The sequence below is a fragment of the Littorina saxatilis genome, linkage group LG8 (genome assembly GCF_037325665.1).
Source record: "Littorina saxatilis isolate snail1 linkage group LG8, US_GU_Lsax_2.0, whole genome shotgun sequence".
Lineage (NCBI taxonomy): Eukaryota > Metazoa > Mollusca > Gastropoda > Littorinimorpha > Littorinidae > Littorina > Littorina saxatilis.
Window position 1 is genome coordinate 30,643,141 of NC_090252.1, and position 6,318 is coordinate 30,649,458.

Consider the following 6,318-nt stretch of genomic DNA (forward strand, 5'->3'; position numbering starts at 1 on the left):
CTGAAGATGATAAGAGAACAAGGATTGTCTCAGAAGAAACGACTAAATGTTTCAGACCGGTAACTTCATTTCAACATTGCACTATACAATGAACGTTCTATGTGACAGGAGAGTTTGCTGATTTTGTGTTAAGGCCAAAAAAAAAAAAAGGTGTGGTTACGGTAACATAGCCAAAATAAATTAGGGTAGGTAGGTAGGCAATCACTTTTTTTTTTAAACTTTTTTTTCTAATGTGTACAAATTAAACCTACTTGACAGGGAAATAAGACTGTGCGACACGGGCGCTTTCGCTTTCATTGCGTTTTTTTGCACTCGTTTTTTGTTTTTTTTTGTTTTTTGTTTTTTTGACAAATGTAATAAAAAGTTATAGGATCGGCCCCTAAAAATAGGGTAGGTCGGGTTACCGTAACCACACCTATTTTTTTTTTAGGCCTAAACATTGGAGAGATCGTCTGCTAGAATCAGAGATAGGTCGCTTCAGATTGCAGCTTCTGGAAATTTGCAAGGTTTGTTGCCTGTTAAAGAACTGGATTTTACACGTAATGTATGTCATGTACAGTAAGCAAGAAAAAATAACACACAAAGCAAAATTAATGGCATCGTCTGTCGACTAGTCACAGAAACAAACCTGGCGAGGTATGCGTGTACTTTATACACGTGGAAGAAACCGGAACCATGCGTCTTTGTTATCGACAATATGCTTTTGGATATTGAGTAAAATGGCCTACTTCCGCCGCATTATGCTTTGATGATCGGAAGAGACCATCCAATCACAGCCCCCGAATTCCCCCACGTGTTCATCAGAATAGCTAGCTATATTATAATACTACTTGGTCAAATTAAGGTTAATTTAACAAACAAGTAACACAAAACAAAACATTGAAACATGCTGGGTGCATACACAGCCACACTCGCCTGGACAAACACACGCGCGCCCATGCATCCACACAATAAAGCGATAGCAAACGCAATCGCGGAGATAATTAGACCTTACAAAGGCATAAAATAAACTGAAAGGTACCAATGGACACACACATACACACACACACACACACACACACACACACACACACACACACACACACACACACACACAAGGGGGCCACTTAGTGCATGATGATAACAAAATATATATAACAATATATTATAATCAATTTGAACAAAATATGTATTACATGGTCAAATTAAGGTTAATTTAACAAACAAATAACAAAAATAAAAACTGGAAACATGCTTGGTGCATACACAGCCACAGCCGCCTGGACAAACACACGCCCATGCATCCACACATTAAAGCGATAGCAAACGCAATCGCGGAGATAATTAGACCTTACAAAGGCATAAAATAAACTGAAAGTTACCAATGGACACACACACACACACACACACACACACACACACACACACACACACACACACACACACACACACACATAAGGGGGCCACTTAGTGCATGATGATAACAAAATATATATAACCATATATTATAATCAATTTGAACAACAAAATATGTATTACATGGTCAAATTAAGGTTAATTTAACAAACAAATAACAAAAATAAAAACTGGAAACATGCTGGGTGCATACGCAGCCACAGCCGCCTGGACAAACACACGCCCATGCATCCACACAATAAAACGATAGCAAACGCAATCGCGGAGACAATTAAACCTTACAAAGGCATAAGATAAAACAAGTCGCGTAAGGCGAAAATACAACATTTAGTCAAGTAGCTGTCGAACTCACAGAATGAAACTGAACGCAATGCCATTTTTCAGCAAGACCGTATACTCGTAGCATCGTCAGTCGACCGCTCATGGCAAAGGCAGTGAAATTGACAAGAAGAGCGGGGTAGTAGTTGCGCTAAGAAGGATAGCACGCTTTTCTGTACCTCTCTTTGTTTTAACTTTCTGAGCGTGTTTTTAATCCAAACATATCATATCTATATGTTTTTGGAATCAGGAATCGACAAGGAATAAGATGAAAGTGTTTTTAAATTGATTTCGACAATTTAATTTTGATAATAATTTTTATATATTTAATTTTCAGAGCTTGTTTTTAATCCAAATATAACATATTTATATGTTTTTGGAATCAGCAAATGATGGAAAATAAGATGAACGTAAATTTGGATCGTTTTATAAATTTTTATTTTTATTTACAATTTTCAGATTTTTAATGACCAAAGTCATTAATTAATTTTTAAGCCACCAAGCTGAAATGCAATACTGAAGTCCGGGCTTCGTCGAAGATTACTTGACCAAAATTTCAACCAATTTGGTTGAAAAATGAGGGCGTGACAGTGCCGCCTCAACTTTCACGAAAAGCCGGATATGACGTCATCAAAGACATTTATCGAAAAATGAAAAAAACGTCTGGGGATTTCATACCCAGGAACTCTCATGTCAAATTTCATAAAGATCGGTCCAGTAGTTTAGTCTGAATCGCTCTACACACACACACACACACAGACACACACACACACACGCACGCACGCACATACACAACGACCCTCGTCTCGATTCCCCCCTCTACGTTAAAACATTTAGTCAAAACTTGACTAAATGTAATGAAAGGTACCAATGGACACACACACACACACACACACACACACACACACACACGCAAGGGGCCCACGTAGTGCATGATGATAACCGAAAATATATATTACAATATATAATTATAATCCATTTGAACAACAATATATATATTACATGGTCAAATCAAGGTTACTTGAGGTTTGAACCAATTTGGTTGAAAAATGAGGGCGTGACAGTGCCGCCTCAACTTTCACGAAAAGCCGGATATGACGTCATCAAAGACATTTATCAAAAAAATGAAAAAAACGTTCGGGGATTTCATACCCAGGAACTCTCATGTCAAATTTCATAAAGATCGGTCCAGTAGTTTAGTCTGAATCGCTCTACACACACACACACACACACACGCACACACGCACATACACCACGACCCTCGTTTCGATTCCCCCTCGATGTTAAAATATTTAGTCAAAACTTGACTAAATATAAAAACAAACAAGTCGCGTAAGGCGAAATTACTACATTTAGTCAAGCTGTGGAACTCACAGAATGAAACTGAACGTAGTCCGCCGCTAGTGCAAAAGGCAGTGAAAGTGACGAGCCTGTTTGGCGCGGTAGCGATTGCGCTGTGCTTCATAGCACGCTTTACTGTACCTCTCTTCGTTTTAACTTTCTGAGCGTGTTTTTAATCCAAACATATCATATCTATATGTTTTTGGAATCAGGAACCGACAAGGAATAAGATGAAATAGTTTTTAAAACGATTTCGGAAATTTAATTTTGATCATAATTTTTATATTTTTAATTTTCAGAGCTTGTTTTTAATCCAAATATAACATATTTATATGTTTTTAGAATCAGAAAATGACGAAGAATAAGATGAAATTGTTTTTGAATCGTTTATTAAAAAAATAATTTTAATTACAAGTTTTCGATTTTTAATGACCAAACTCACTCATTAGTTTTTAAGCCACCAAGCTGAAATGCAATACCAAACCCCGGCCTTCGTCGAAGATTGCTTTGCCAAAATTTCAATCAATTTAATTGAAAACTGAGGGTGTGACAGTGCCGCCTCAACTTTTACAAAAAGCCGGATATGACGTCATCAAAGGTATTGATCGAAAAAATGAAAAAAACGTCCGGGGATATCATACCCAGAAACTCTCATGTCAAATTTCATAAAGATCGGCCCAGTAGTTTAGTCTGAATCGCTCTACACACACACACACAGACAGACAGACAGACAGACACACACACACACACACACATACACCACGACCCTCGTCTCGATTCCCCCTTCTATGTTAAAACATTTAGTCAAAACTTGACTAAATGTAAAAACATGGAAACATGCAGGGTGCACACGCAGCCACAGCCGCCTGGACAAACATCATGCATCTACACAATAAAGCGATAGCAAACGCAATCGGCGGGGAGATAATTACACTTAAAACAAAGACACCAATGGACGCACGAACCCACGCGCAAGCGCTAGCACACGCTCACACAGCAAACACGCACGCACGCAAGCAAGCACGCACTCACGCACATACACACACACACACTGACACACACATACACATATACACACTGACACACACATACAAGTCATACACACACACACACACACACACACACACACACACACACAAACACACACGTAAACACACACACACACGCAAAGTCGTGGGTTCGAATCCCACTCCCGTCAATATTTATCTGTGTGTTTGTATGTCTGTACGTGTGTCCTGACCGCAAGACTAGTACCTGCGTGATGTGCATATGTGTGTGTTCTTGTGTGACTGCGTGTGAGTACGTGTTGTGCCAGTGGGTGCCAACAGTGTGATGTCAGAGTGAGAATGGTTCCAGACCGTTGCCAGAGTGATAGTGGTGGTGCCAGAGTGAGAATGGTTCCAGACCGGTGAAAGGGTGATAGTGGTGGTGCCAGAGTGAGAATGGTTCCAGACCGTTGCCAGAGTGATAGTGGTGGTGCCAGAGTGAAAATGGTTCCAGACCGTTGCCAGAGTGATAGTGGTGGTGCAAGAATGAGAATGGTTTCAGCCCGGTGCAAGGGTGATACTGTTGGTGCCAGAGTGAGAATGGTCACAGACCGGTGCCAGAGTGATTGTGGTGGTGCCAGAGTGATAGTGGTGGTGCCAGAGTGAGAATGGTTCCAGCCCGGTGCAAAAGTGAGAGTGGTGGTGCCAGAGTGAGAATGGTCACAGACCGGTGCCAGAGTGATAGTGGTGGTGCCAGAGTGATAATGATGGTGTCAGAGTGATAGTGGTGGTGCCAGAGGGAGAATGGTTCCAGCCCGGTGCAAGAGTGAGAGCGGTGGTGCCAGAGTGATAGTGGTGGTGCCAGAGCAAGAATGGTTCCAGCCCGGTGCAAGAGTGAGAGTGGTGGTGCCAGAGTGAGAGTGGTGGTGCCAGACTAAGAATGGTCCCAGACTGTCACAGTTTCAGGGACACGAGTGGGAAAGGAACTCTTTGTGGGGCGCCTTTCCCATATTGCAATGTAATGCGCCTGTTGCTGGCAGCCGCAGTTGCGGAAAGGTTCTGCTAAACCACGAAATTCACGTGGAAAAGTGCCGGCGTGCAAACCGTGCGGGAAAATGGGGTGATTTTTGGCTCACTATTAAAACACGTGTTCCGGGCATGCTATACGGTTGTATGGTAGGCGACCAGTGATTGGTCAGGGAGATCACTTGTCCTGGGACAGGCAATTGCTGATTGGTCAGGGAGATCACATGGTCTTTCTTTCCAGTCCTTCTTTCTTTCTTTTCTACACATGCTTTGCGGGGCGGGGACGTAGCTCAGTTGGTAGCGCGCTGGCTTTGTAGCCAGTTGGTCGCTATCAGCGTGGGTTCGATCCCCACGTTCGGCGAGAGATTTATTTCTCGGAGTCAACTTTGTGCAGACTCTCTTCGGTGTCCGAACACCCCCGTGTGCACACGTGCGCACGAAAAAGATCCCACGTTCACAGCAAAAGTCTCAGGGCTTGGAAAACACGAAGACACGCATGCATCATCTCTCGTCTCTGATTATCATGATCGTATTTCGATACTTTGACGAGACAAACCCAATGCTGGTGTGTCGAAGAAGCCGACAGCCACAGCGGGCTTGTTCGAATCAAAGTATCACACCATATCTTCAGCGTATTACCAATACCTGTCCCAATATAGACCAGTTGGTCTAAGAGGACGTTAAACCCTAATAGTCAGTCACATGATTTGCAGACGACAGGGTCTGGGTTTCCGTTTGACTAAGATTTGGAGGATTCCAACGCGTTGAAAGACTGGTTTAGGTCTACCAACGGGCTTCTAGTGTTAGTGCAATACACATAAGGCTTAGGACGGAAGGATTTGGCTACATAGTTTTGTGGATCTTCATCGGAGTTGTCAGGGCAGTGATTATATCCGTCACAGCGCGTGAAATCAAAAGTGCATGTCACGTTGTCTTCACACTTCCATCTCTTAGACACACAGGTGTGCTTCTCTGCGGTTTGGGAAAAAGTAAATAAATGAGAGCACAGACACACAAACACACACACACACACACACATACACACACACATAAAGACACACACATACACACAAAGACACACACGCACGCACGCAATTACAGGCCTGAACACATGAATCTCCATATAAAATCCATGAGTTCGGTTGTTTTCTGAATCTAGATCTGCCGTGCTCAAACCGTTCATCACAAGCAATTTCCCAAGGCAAGTAACTCATACTTTGTCTAGCGACAAGAGTAGTTCCCCTTCTTTTCA